The 14832-nt window shown below is 27.8% G+C and overlaps 1 protein-coding gene across 1 annotated transcript in view; it reads right to left on the bottom strand.

Annotated features, from left to right (window-relative positions):
- Nucleotides 1–3831: 3831 nt before the first annotated feature.
- The window catches only part of LOC142324770 (uncharacterized), a 51533-nt gene continuing 40532 nt past the window's right edge, over nucleotides 3832–14832 (bottom strand). The window contains exon 9 of the mRNA XM_075365742.1: nucleotides 3832–12747. The gene's annotated coding sequence lies outside the window, so the exon portion shown is untranslated. The remainder of the gene's footprint in view (nucleotides 12748–14832) is intronic.

Here is a 14832-nt window from a genome sequence, read left to right as displayed (position 1 = left end):
ATCATTAACTTATTAACGAACTTCAACTGGCTTAAATTATTAGTACTGATCTCCATAGGGAAAGATATCCATCACATGACAATTGCGGTCGCCACACTGCCCCCTCTGTACCTAACAAATCTTCAAAACCTTGCCAAAAGGCATCTCTCAGGCTTGTTCTAGCCTCAGTCAGGATTCCACCATTGCGAATTCCACGTGTGATGAAATTATGTGTAACAAAAAAATCCTAGGCAAAGGAATTTCTCCTTCATTCTCCCCTTGTCACCCATTTTGTTATTGTTATATAATAATTTATATCTCAAGTTCGGATAAACGAATCAGATTAATATTTGGTAAGCGTCTTGGTAATAAAGTTTTAAAATTTACAAAAAATGTTCGCAAATTACAAAATGGCAGCAATTTTTATTTTTTATATCTCCATAAATAAAAGTTTTATCAGTTTTCTAATATTAAGCTTTTTATTTTGAACAAAATGAAATTTTATTTTTAAAAATCGGTTAACAATTAGTTGAGTTATGGGAGAAAATTGATGTGTAATCTTGTTTTTTTTCATGTCCTGTACTTTATATTCAATTCGATTAAATAGTAATTGTTTTTATTTATTGTTGATTCTAGTATGTATCAAATTAAGTAATAATTTTCTCACAATAATAGACCTAATAATTATGACAAAATTACATCAATTTTCTCCCATAACTCAAGTATTTGTTAACTGATTTTAAAAAACAAAATGTCATTTTGTTGAAAATAAAAGGGTTAATATTTTAGCAATAACATAAATTTTGATAAAACTAGTATTTATCGAGGTTGATTGAAAAATAAAAATGCCCACCATTTTGTAATTTGCATAGGTAAAGTCCTGATTTTTTGCTAATTTTATTACCAAGACGCTTACCAAATATTAATGTGATTCCTCTATCCGAACTTGAGATATAAAGTTTTATATTAAAATAAGAAAATAGCGGACAGGTGGGGAAAGAACGAAGGAGAAATTGCCATTTTTCTTAACGATATTTTTTGTTTACTTTTACAAGTAGAATCCAAAAAAGTATAGCCAGCCTACCATTTTAGAAACACCCTATATGTTTTTGTTTTTTTTTAATTTTTGGGGGTTATACAATTAAAAAGTTCAGATTCATTGCATTAAAATAAATAAAAATGCTGCAAATAAAAATACTGAAATTTATTTATGCTAGATTCAATTTGAGAGATGAAGTTGAAAATAACCTATTTTATCAACTGAGTCTGCAAAAAATGGACCCGCTAAATGGTGCTGGGGTTGAGATATTTAGAAAAATTGTATTTATGGACCTATTTGGCTGATATTCCGAATATATATTAGTTACTAGAAAAGAAAAACTTTTACAAAAATTACACCCGCTAGGTGGCACCAGTGTCAAGATATTTACGAAACAAACAAATATACAGACTTTCTTCTTTACAAAGAAGTATATTCTTCTTGTATATATATATATATATATATATATATATATATATATATATATATATATATATATATATACACATACACACACAAGGCAATGCTCGTATACATGCCCACTATAGACTAAAAAAACTACCAGACTGAATTACTCGCGGGTTTTTTCAAAATATTCCATATTGTCTGGAGAAGGTTTAAAGCTATTGAAATCCTCGATCTGTCCAGTAGAAAGAAAGTTAGGGATATTTTAAAACAACTACTGTGTTTAGAGAATAGTTTAAATTAAATCCGATAGGTAGTGCTGTTTTGACAATTGAATTTATGAAAGTGAAAGGTTAAATTTTGTGAAGTTCCATAATGTTCAGTTTTTAATGTTTTCCGATTTTTCCTTTTCTCCCTGCATGTAAATCGGTCCAGTACTTTTTTACTCTATAGTGGACACATATCAGAAACATTGAATGGAATCAATCGTAAAATATTTAATATAGCATGTGTTACTTTTATGTCCAACAGATAGAATTTTTTTTTTAAAAAAAGCATGTTTTTACCTGTCACAGGTATGACATCTTAGATATATAAAAACGCACGTATTGGAATGTAACAGTGTGTCAAAATTTTAAAGCAATGTGAAGAACTTTCGGAGATTTAAGATTTTGAACAAACAATTACATTTTTATTTATGCAGATAATGTGCATTGCATTTTTACATTGTTAACATAATCAACAGTAATAGTCACTGTGTAAAATTATTCAATAGTGAAAATTAATATCAATTTTGTATCTTTTTAATTACTAGGTCTATTATTATGAAAAAATTATTACTTAATTTGATACATACTAGACTTAACAATAAATAAGAACAATTAATATTTAACCCAATTGAACGTAAAGTGGAGAACATGAAAACAGACACAAAATTACATCAATTTTATGCCATAACCCATTTATTTGTTAACAGATTTAAAAAAATAAAATGTCACTTTGTTCAAAATAAAAGACTTAATATTTTAGAAAAAATGACAAATTTTTATAACACTAATGTTTATGGAGATATAATGGCTTGAAAAATAAACATGGCCGCCATTTTGCAAAGGTGTTTCTTGATTTTTTTCACATTTTAAATTTTATTACTAAGATGCTTACCAAAAATTAATGTGATTCTTCTATCCAAACAAGAAATATAAATTTTTATATAAAAAAATTAAAATGGCGGACAATGGGAGAACAAAGGAGAAATTTCCCCTTTTCCTACAACAGATGTTTTTTGTTTGTTTTTACAAGTAGAATCTGAAACAGTACAGCCAGCTCACCAATTTAGAAACAGTCTGTATATATATATATATATATATATAAATATGTATATTCAATTACAATAAATTACATGATTTTTTAATAGTTTATTGCAAAAATAGTTGTTTTTCACGTAGCTAATATATAATTTGAATAAGAACCAAATTGGACCATACATACAATTTTTTTTTAAATATCTCTACTCCCAGTGCCACCTGGCAGGTTCATTTTTTCACAAAAATAATTATTTTTCACCTAATATATATATATATATATACACATAAACACACACACGTTTTACCTGTCATTATCAACGCAGGTAAATAGTTTTAATTAGATTTTATTGGGTTGAGGTTGGAGATTGCAAATTATTCATTACATATTTTTTTTTACTTTCTGGGGGATTGTGGAGATAAAAAGGTTGCGAATCACTGACGTACACGATTTTTTTTTTGCTTAAACTCTACACACAGCAATTCTTTTACATATCACACACATGAGAAGCCCATTCATTACATATTTTAAACAGGTTCACAAATTACGAATAGTTTTTGGGTAAAAAAACAAAACTAACAAAAATTAGAAACAAGGCTCTTATCAGTAGTACATTCAACCACATGTGGGAAACAGGTTGTTGATAACTTACAGCTAAAAGTTTAAGCAAATTCTACATGAAAGAGTTCCCACATGTACTCCTGCATAGGGACTGCATATTCTAAATAGCTTAGCATTTTCTTAACTTTTGTTTTCAAAAACCATCTGATCTATATGTCAATTTAAATATATCTAAATATATCAAAAATTGCTGGTGTTTCCTGAACAAAAATTTTTTCTCAGTGTTCTTCACTGTAACTAGCATTAGTTAACATATTACTTAAGATTGTAAATTTAAAAAGAACTGGTCTTCCAAGACTAAAAATACCACCTTGTGAAAAACCCAGGCAATTCAAAGCCCTTACAGGTAATCAATCTTGTGTAATTCCTTGCCAATGTAAATTGTTTGCTGGCTAATGATCTTGTAAGGTATTCCTCATTTTTTATTTTGTTATAAGAATAAGTCAATTTTGGCATTTATGTACTAAAATAATAAAAAAATGAACAACTGCTAAATAACATGATTTAATCAAAGTAACAAATAAAAAAAAACAATCATTACAAAAAATGACCAAAAAAAAATTAATAATACAAATAAAACAAATAACTATCAAATAATAATATGGAAGTAATTTTGTATTGCTTACCATAAATAAACAGAATCACTTTCTAAACGTAACTGAATAAAGATAAAAAATTACGCTAACCCTGCAAAGGTTGGAAGTCTTTTTAAAATTAGGCAGTTTACAGAGATCATGTCCTATAATACATTAACAATGTTGTTCTGAACATAGAGCTGTACAAAATTTTAATTCTAACTTTCTGATCTTTTGTAAAATCAAGACTTCCCACTAACAGGAACACTTATTGATTGCACTAAATTTAAATAATTTCAAAATTTATTTTTATTATTACCAACAATATATATATATACATATATACAATAAAATGTGATATGATAATGAAATTAAATTTGCAGCAAAACCTTTCTAATCAGCCTTACAATGAAACCCAAAGTTTGATCAAGTGAATGTTTTATAGATGAAGAAATGCATCTTTTCCAGCCTTGATGGGAACAATTTGACAACATACTACCTACATTCTTTGTAATAATATGAAATTACAAAATTGAGATATAACTCTACAAAAAGGCATATCCAGTTTTTATCTGGTAGTATCTTTACTATTTCTTATAAAGATAGAAGTAATCTTGAATCGTAATAGTGTAGCAGAATTTTGAAACGGATAACCCACCAGAAATTTTACTTCACCTAACAGTTAATGCACTTGAAAGATATTTAGTTTAGTACTATTATGCATCAAGCTCACCTTTAGCAAGCGATAAGATTTTGGAAAAGTCTAAGTTCGAACGGGTAGTTTGAATATTAATAAAAATTACATCATAATGGGAATGAAACTAATTTTTTTTTTACTTCTGCCATCAAAATCTTTGACCGAATGTGGTAATTAACGAATTAGATAATTTACATTTAGTATAACATTTTAATTTTTTAACTCTTTTAAATTTATAAAATTTATTTGATAAAATATTTGACAAGTGACAAAACAAACACTTATTAAACTATAGCCAATTAATATTTTTTATAATATCATTTATATAAAACAGCCACTTAATACAATCCCACCAAAACCAATGTTTCTTTTGATGACCCTTGATTTTTGCCTTGGAAACGTTTCATTGTATTACAACTTATAATTAAATAGCTTAATAAAAAATAACAATAAAATAGCACCGAATAAAAATAACAACAAAATGTAACAACCATGATAATTACCTACCTATCAATAAAGGTATTATATATATAAAAGTGTGAAAAAAGTCATATTCTAAATTACAAATTTAAGAATTTACAAAATCTGTAGTTAAGTTTTGTATATTTAAATGCCTAAATAAATGTTCTCATTGTATTCAATAACTACCACTTAACAAGACATTTTATTTTGTGTCGCTTATAAATACAGTAAAACCCCTGGCCTGTAAATTTAAAACTGCAAATAAACACAAAAGTAAATCGGTTAACTATCCAGTAGCAAAATATCTTGAACATCTGAATGACATTAGGCTATACATAATTGTTTTATCCAATTACAGACTATTATGCTATAAAATAAGCAATGTTAATAACAAAATTATAGGTAATTTTCAATTCGTCTGTACAGACAATGCAATTGTTTGATTAAAAAATCTTCAAATTTATTTGGAAAAACTTATAAAATAGAGCAACAAAGACAAACTTAGTAATGAGCTTGTAAACTGTAAGTTACAATTTTCACGGATGGGGGCAATACAAAACTTATGACTATTTATGTATACACGCATAAATAGTGTTAGTTTTGTAAAACAGATCTGTATGGTGGTCATATTTCACAATACCTGGACAAAATGTAAATAAGACTACCATTTTAATTTGTAAAAAGCCATTTTCTTTTCAAAAAAGAAGATGTGAAGGTACAGTGTTATGGGTTGCACCTACCCAGAAAAAATTAAAATTACAGTAAATACCGGAGTGCAGTTATAGATTTTTGTGAATATGTAAAAAAGAATGCCAGCATTTGACATACCTACCATCCTCACTTTAAAACGTATTGGATAATTATTAGAGGTCTAAATCTGGATAAGTGGGGTTTTACTGTATTACTTAAAAAAAATACAATAATTGTTTTTTATGCAGAATTACATGACTATTCAAACATAAATTTCAATACAACTAAATTAACAAATTTTTAAAAATAATTTCTAAATTTAGATTTAATTTTCTAAATAATTCTAATTTTCTTGTAATTTTATACAAAATTACTAAATTAGTTACAATACTTTGTACTCTAAGGTTTCCATTATAAATACACAAATAAAAGTTTAAAATAAGTAGCTTAATCTAACTAACAATGTTTTAATTGTATTTAAAGTGTATAAATACAATACAAATATTAAATAAACAAAACAGCAAAAACTTTTTTAAATTTATTAAGCAATCAAATCTATAACAAATAATGTAAAAAATTAATCAACAAACAGACACAATTATACATATATAAATATATACTACTTCATTTCTTAGGAATACAAAATAATATACTTTAACTGAAACTTGCAAAAAAACCACCATTTAATGGTTATTTATCAATCAAAATTAATGAGCAAAAATAATGGCAAATGATCTCAGAAATAATTAAAAACTCTAGAACCAACATTCTCACCCTGTTACGATAACATGTTTATTCCCTGTTATGAAATAAAGTGAGTCCTATATAACAACTACAGTACACAACACATCATTATCTAAGACACTTGTTTTCTATAAACCAACATATTTTAAATAAAATAATTTTACAGTTTTAAGTAAAATCAGATTACTTAACCCACTGACAGGAAATTTTTAAAAGTCTATTAGTATATAATTGCACCTGATTAAACAAAACCCTACTATAATAATTAAATGTCATTCTCAAAAACACAACAGTTATTAAATAATTATAAACTGGTTGAATTTTAAAATATTGTAAGAAAACCATTCTGAATGCACTAATCCTCTACATTGTACAAGTAATTAATTCTGTTCGCATATTTAAAAAAATTGAATTTATCAGCTCCTCAATATTTTACAAACAAGAAACTTTAACTTTTTCTTATCACAAGAAACTTACTTTAGTAAGTTTTTTTGTAAGTTTCTTACTTTAGTAAGCCCAGGAAAATTTAGTATGGTGAACTAACTGAATCAGTTACAATAACAAGAATAAGCAAAGCAGGTTTACATTTTAATAATGATGAAAATAGAATAAAAATCAGCCATAATGAATTATATTCACAATTTATTTCTTTGACTTGTTTTACACATATTTAACCCTTTTACTGCCAAGGATGTGCTGAGATGTAATGAAAACTACACCCAATATGAAATAGTCTCTCTCAATAAATACTCTTCAGCATTGCTGATGTTTAAATTATGTTTTTCTCCCGATATAAAAACATTCTGAAATAGAGCATTACTTAAAACTCAACCTAAACACAATAGACAAAGACAGTTGTAATATCAAAACAGCACATTCTTATAGTAATAGTGACATGTTTCTTAGACGTACAAAAACAAGGTTAATATACCTACAAAAACTCTTTAAATTTATTTTTTATGAAATTTTTATAGAAAATAATTATAAGAAATAATATTATTTTAAAGAAGCGATGTTATGAAGTTAACCAGGTAGGATATACAATAGTAATTAATGTACAGCAACCTTTTTTATTAATTTAATTCAATTTATTTAGTTAAATGCAATAACATCAGTTAAATGAAAAAAAAATTACCAGAATATTGGGGAAAAAACCAGTATCATACTTTTTTTTTTTTTTTTTATAACAAAGGTGGAAAAAATTATATCTGAGTAAATTGAAAAAATAAATTATTTCCCTTTAGCTTCAAATTAACCAAGTTTAACTGTATAAGATATTCAGATTCTGACAGAATGGTAACATTCTTGGGAGTGTGATAACAGTTAATTTTGCAATTAATATTAATATAACTACAGATAGTACACCTAGAAAAATATGAAGAGCACTTAGAGCTGACCTGAAGAGGTAGAGCGATTGACATATAGTTTATGTGAATGTAGTCCAAAGAATCTAAAGTGATTTCTAAAAATGTCACGTTTCAAACTGGCTTCAGATAAGGAAGTGTTCTTTCATGTGTACAACTTATCACAATAATGAATGAAAAACTTAAGTTAAAATGAATTGTAGGCAAGCAAGAATGAGAATTTGGTTGTTTACAGATAAACCAGTGGTCACAGGAGATGATGAATATAAAGTGCAAAAATCAGGTCAGTCAATGGGGATAAGTAATAAAAAGTAGGGAATGTGGTAACTAAGAAAAGTAAAGATAACTGTACTAATTACAAATCAATTAAAAAAGATTCAATAAAGAAATCTGTAGATGGGGATCCATTTACGTATTTAAGAAGCATCTAATGATTGGGGAAATAAATACAGATATTAATAGACTAGTATTGCTAGCTGGAGGTTTTTATCAAAGTACAAGATGCTTGTGTTAATAAAGATAAACCGATATGATGTAAAAAATCAGCTTATGATTTACTTAGCATCTATACTTTTATATAGAGCAGAAACATGGCTAACAAATCAGACAAACGCAAAACTGCGGTTACTGAAATGGAATCCCTATTGAGCATACCAGTAAAAATTAAAACCAATAGGATGAGAAAGGAAGAATTAAGAAAAAAGACTTAAAAGATTTAAAACTAAAAAATTTGTAATGGTTTGGGACCTTATGTTGAAAGAGGTGAAAAACTATCTTCAAGTTGAAAATATACAAAAAGTGACTAGAAATGCTAGGATGAAGTGGCTAAGTGGAAACTTGAGGATATATAGTTGAGAATATAATACTGACAAGGTTTTATTGATAAGAAATTTTAAAAAGACAAACAAAGCTGGAGGTTGTTTCTTCACTCACCAACCAAGAATTAACTGAATATGTAGGTCAAGTAACCTAAGAAAAAGATAAAAAAAAAAAATATGAGGTGCGGTTCAAAAGTAAGGACCAATGAGTTATAAATAGCAATTAGTAACACTGATTGGTTTGTGCATGCACAGCAGCGTTAAATGGTCTGTTGGGCAAATAACCACCACATTACCATCAGTTCATTGTTGTTTGCCTTTGTGAAACAATGTGTACTGCTGCAAAATGAGTGCAGTAATAACAATTCCTGCAAGCTGTGAAGGTCAATCAGTATTAGATTTCTAAATGCAAGAGTACATAATGCCACAGAATTCATTGTCAATTATGCAATATGCAAAAAACCACATTAAAATCAGTCCAACAGTTTTAGAAACACATCTACTGCAACGTCCACTGATGACCTATAACCGTAAAACTAAGAACTTGTTCTGAGGTGTTACCTATGTAATACAAAAAAACCGCTTTAAAATCAGTCCAGTAGTTTTTGAGGAAAATGTTAACAGACATGCATGCACACAACACACGCAAAAAAAGCTCTTACCCAAACATATTATACTGTCTCTGTTCTGTCATGGATAAAAAGAAAAGTGAGGTAATGGTGTCATGAGTTTAAGGAAGGCCATTCAAATGTTAATGAAGAACAGAAAATGTAAATGCAAAGCGAGGGAAAATCATCATTCTTTAATCAGCAATTTTTCTTTAGAATTTCCAGAAGTTTCAAAGACAACCATTGTTGAGAATCATTGACTGATACTCTAGGCTACCATAAACTGTGTGCACCATGGGTGCCAAAAGTTGACAAGTGCTCATAAAGATCACAGAATGACATCTGCACATCCTTTGTTTAGCCACTATAATCACAAGGAAAACAAATTTTTTTCCCATATCTTTACAGGTGACAAAATGTGGATTTCATATGTTAATGCTGAAACGAGACAAAAATCCATGCAGTGGCATCATTCTGGTTTACCTAAGTTGTAAAACTTCAAACAAGCCCAGTCTCAAAGGAAAATCATGGCAACTGTATGTGCTTTTGTTCAATTTCATGGAACTTGGAAAATCCATCGCATCATAAGTACTGTGAAATACTTTCTAAACTACATTGAGCTATTCAAAATCAAATATGGGAAATGCTGAGATCAGGAACTGTTCTTCACGATAACACACATTCACACATAGCTGCTTGCACAACAGAAACAATTCAAAAATTCGAATGGGAGATTTTTTATTATTCCCCTTATAAACGTGCTCTCACGCCCAGCAACTACCATCGCTTCCTATATCACAAAAACTGGCTTGCTTTTCAATGATTCGAGGAAAGTGAAGAGTTGGAAAATCTCGGTGCATAAGTGGCTGCAATCCCAGGTGGTGGAATTTTATGCAGTGGGTCTAAAAAAGATTATTTTAAGATATCAAAACAGTTTGGAGTGAAAAGGTGATATGTAGAAAAATAAAGTAAATATGTATTTGAAACCATTAATAAAATTCTCATTTTTTTCAACTTTTCTCATTTTGTTACCAATCAGACCTTACTTTTAAACCGCATCTTACGTGTATTAACTGATAAAACTTGAATCACAATTCCCTCCCACTCTTAAATTGCTGTGCAATTCATTAGGGAATAAAATAATCTCATATTAACAATTTACTGAGCATCAGAGTTCATTATATCAAATAAAAAGTCTTTCTAGACTTTTGTCATATATTTTATTGTAATCCTACATCTGCAAAATAATAATAATTTAACTATTAATATCCTTATATTAAACTTTTAGTATGTTTTAGATACAAATCTTAAAACAGAATACAATCGGATTAACTAATACTGTGAAGTCAAGATTATTATGATCAATAAAATTGAAACACTATAAATTAAAAAAAAAATAAATGTAATGTATGATTTTCTCTCATTAATTAAGTTTATATGTATAAGTTTTATAAAAACTATGCACAGGAACCCAAATAGAAACTTTATAACAGTTTCACCATTACCACTATTATAAAATTAATACTACTAAGAAAACCATCAAATAAGCAATTATTTAATTTTAAAAGGCACATTTTTATCAAAATAAAAACATCACAAGTATAAAAAATGAGTTGTCACACTCTTTTAAAGCAGACAACTACTAAGATGTGCAATATTCTTAACCCTCACATGAAAAGCCAGTCATATAAGTTTCCATTCTCACAGCGTACTATACAATAGTGGTTTACTAGGCTGGATGTTTACTGTCACGGAATTCAATCGTTTTCATCATAAACCTGCATAAATTTGTTAACACAATAAATTTAAATACTACTGAAATCAAACAATATAAATATTTACAGTATGCCTAAGAAATATGGAATCAGAAAGAAGCTAATGCAACAATATCCAACTAATTAATACGTAAATGCTATCCAACTTTAATCATCAATATGTAAAGACAAGCAATATGTAACATGAAAAGGGGTGCAACAGTGTACGGTTTTCTAAGGGGCAACTCAACCAACACACCGTTACTGTATGTGCGACATAACTGGCTGCACCTGCCTCTGGCTACTTTTAAAAAAAAGAGAGAAATGAAGTATAGTCACCTCCTATTGGTGTTGATTTGGTAACGCTAAGAATCGGGTAAAATACATTTTTATCTATAAGAAGGATAAGAAGAATCTGTAAGATTTTGTACCGACTGATGATGCGGAATCCCATGAAAGTCAACTTTTGGTATTAGTTTTAAGGTTTTCTGTTACTGTGTTTAGTGGTTATTTTGTTGTCATTTGAGGTTAAATGGCACAGTGGTCAGTATTTTTATGAATAACTTAAATTTTCAGAAAGTTTTATATATATATTTTTTAAGTCAATAAGATTTATATTCCTCTGTACCAATATATTGTATTTTTATAATCAAAAACCAACTTGAACAACCAGAGTACAAACTTACAAAGTAAACGAAATGACACTTTTTTTTATTCCAAAAGCACTTTCGTGGGATATCATGTGTATATAAGACATATTTATATAAAATTACCTATCAAATGTAATTTTTTTTTTTTTTAATTAAAAAGATTAACATTACAATCATATATACAAAACCATATGAAGTCAATTAAATAAAATAATTACATATACATAAATATGACATCATAATTAAATAATTTAATTTTAAAAATAAAGAGTAGTTACCCTGACTGGCCAGGTTACATACTATAAGATTTCTATTTATTTCATTTTTAAATTTAATTTTAATTTTTTTAATTATGTTATATATATGTAGTTATTTTATTTAACTGACTTTATATGTTTTTGTGTATATGATTGTAATTTTAATTTTTTATGTTTGATATATAAATATTTTATACAACTGATGATGCACGATTCTGCGAAAGTGCTTATGGAATAAAAAATTAAGGTAAGTGTCATTTCATTTAATTTGTAATTCTGTACTTGGGTTATTCATGTTGGTTTTTGATTATAAAAATACAATAAATACAGCTAAAACAGAAATATTTTAATTTTACTTTTTTCTTAAATAGGCTAATTTTCACAGCCATCTCAATTTAACATAAACTTGATACAATGTGGGAGAAAAAATTATTGATTTTATTTTTCATCCTGACTGCAATGACTTCAATAATAATATTTCCATCGATTTTCCCAGCAATATTCTTGTTCTCATTAAATCATTTATGTCTTTTATCAAGATTAAATAAAAACTAGATGCGTTCTAGAATACAGTAGAATAGAATACAATTTACCAATATAATTTTTAATACATACCTGCATATACTTATACACAATCACGCATACGCAGTCCATGTTTCACCTAAGGGTTAACTATACTTAACACAAATTATTATCCTAAACTAATTAACAAATACTAATCACTATTAAGCAATATAAACTAAAATATATGAAAGACAAATTGAACTGAACTTGAAAACATCCTGAAACAAAAAAAAAGATATAAAAAAATTAATAAATCTCCCATTCAATTATTAATAATAAATAAATCTTTTCTGCCTGAAAACATAATAATGTTTTACAAATATGTAATTACTAATGAACTGATTTTACCCTTTATCAGTGATCTGACTAGTAGTTAAAAATCTCTATATTTAAGTCTTCGATTTTATCATCTTTTATATTTAGTACTAAGAAGGGCAAGTGGCCCAGGACATCAATAAACTCCACTGTAAACTGACCAGCTTACTATGTGATAGCACATCAACCATCCTGCAGAAAGCATCAATAAACTCCATTCTCCACAGGTAAATTTTTGCTGTCAAAGTTTAAACATCCAAATGTATTAAATATAAAATCAACCTACTAAAAAAAAATTTTTTTTAAATTGCAAAGACAACTCTGGCTAATGAATAATTTTAACACTTTGGAGGAAAATTTAAAGCATGTAAATATGCAAATAAAGGAGATGTAAAACAAAAATTATTATACTTTTAAATAAAATTTTGATATATTGAGATACAAGACAGACATTGACTGTATCTCTCCATCACTTGACTGTATCTCTCCATCACTTAACCAATCGTAACCAAAATTAAACAGCATTAATGAACTATATTCATTAATTAATTTTATTTATTTATTTAGTTTAAAAGATTTGTTTTAAGAACATATTCAGTTTACAAACAAGAAACAATAGAGATCCCTTGACGAGCAATAAGCACACATTTAAAAAAATAGAAATCTCAATAATTAATTCATTATTAATTTAGAAATTAATATTAAGATATTTATACCCTCACCCAATACATACATGAACAGAAAATTCATACAATTTAAAAAAAATGCTAACTGGATCATTCCATGTCAAGCAGTCCAGTTTTGAAAATCGTTCCCAGTTGACCTTCTCCAAATATCATCAAATTTTTGGTGGAGGTTTCCCATATTCTGTAATGCCATTTCACTAAATTGCAGCTCTTTATCTGCTATGGCTGATTTTTTGTGGCCTCTTGAAAATGGGGTACCTATAGTTTGTGGACACGTGTAAAATTTGTTATCTTTGACAAACAATTTTGATGGAAACAATATACACATTCAAATTTTGGTACTATGGTTAACTTTTTATGTTATATCTGAATATGTTAGCTACAAGTTTCTTTTGGAACTTGGTTTTGAGATAAACCAGCTGAAATTCAGCCAAAAATTTGTCACAACATTTTGGAAGTCAAAGATTTAGCTTATATATTTCCTTATCTAATTCTTTAATCGGAATGAGACTTTGTAATTTGAAAAAGGGAATAATTATATGTAGAATCCTGCAGTTTCAAAGCAATTGGAATCTTACGTCAGGAAAAATCCTTAACCAAATTTAGCCAAAACTTTTGTATCTTGATTTTTGGCCCATCTCCAAAGACTTGTATCTTATGTATACCTTCTCAGATTTTGATAGTTTATAATAGAAAGAAAGGACAGCTTTTAAGCAACATAATCCATGAATTTTAGTTTTTGACCCATACATTACATTTAGTAAGAAAGTTTTTCAAAGATAATTAATCTTTTGCATGTGACAGATTTTTAATTTGTGGACATTTCTGGTTACTTAAAACAACTAAAGGTGAAAAAACATTCAATACTTCAGAATAATATTAATTTTTTAAAGAATATTCTAAAATTTGCAGTATCTTGAAAAAAAATTTGCAGTGTTCCAGAAAATTTTAGACTATTGTAGAACTTTCTAGGCTGAACTGAAAAAATCCATTTGCTAAAATGTTCTAGAAATTTCCATTTCTTCTAAAAAAATCTAGAATCTTCTTTATTCTGAAGAAAGGGTATATAAGCATCAACTTTTTCTGAATTAGCATAGTTGTTAGTGAATAACTTCTATAATCGGTTCTGACATTTATTGTTATCTTCTCCAACTGTGTTTTGAACTATTTTAAAATGAGTGAAGTTCTTGGCCCTTGCCATTTTGGCAAGGGCCAAGATGCTGGCTCTTAAAACCACAAGTCTTCAACATTTAATTATGGAAAAACTTTTATGTTGCCTGTGAAAGAACTATCAGCAATGGA

The sequence above is a fragment of the Lycorma delicatula genome, chromosome 5 (assembly GCF_047948215.1).
Source record: "Lycorma delicatula isolate Av1 chromosome 5, ASM4794821v1, whole genome shotgun sequence".
Lineage (NCBI taxonomy): Eukaryota > Metazoa > Arthropoda > Insecta > Hemiptera > Fulgoridae > Lycorma > Lycorma delicatula.
Note: the sequence above shows the minus strand (reverse complement) of the source record. Positions and strands in the feature narration are given on the sequence as shown.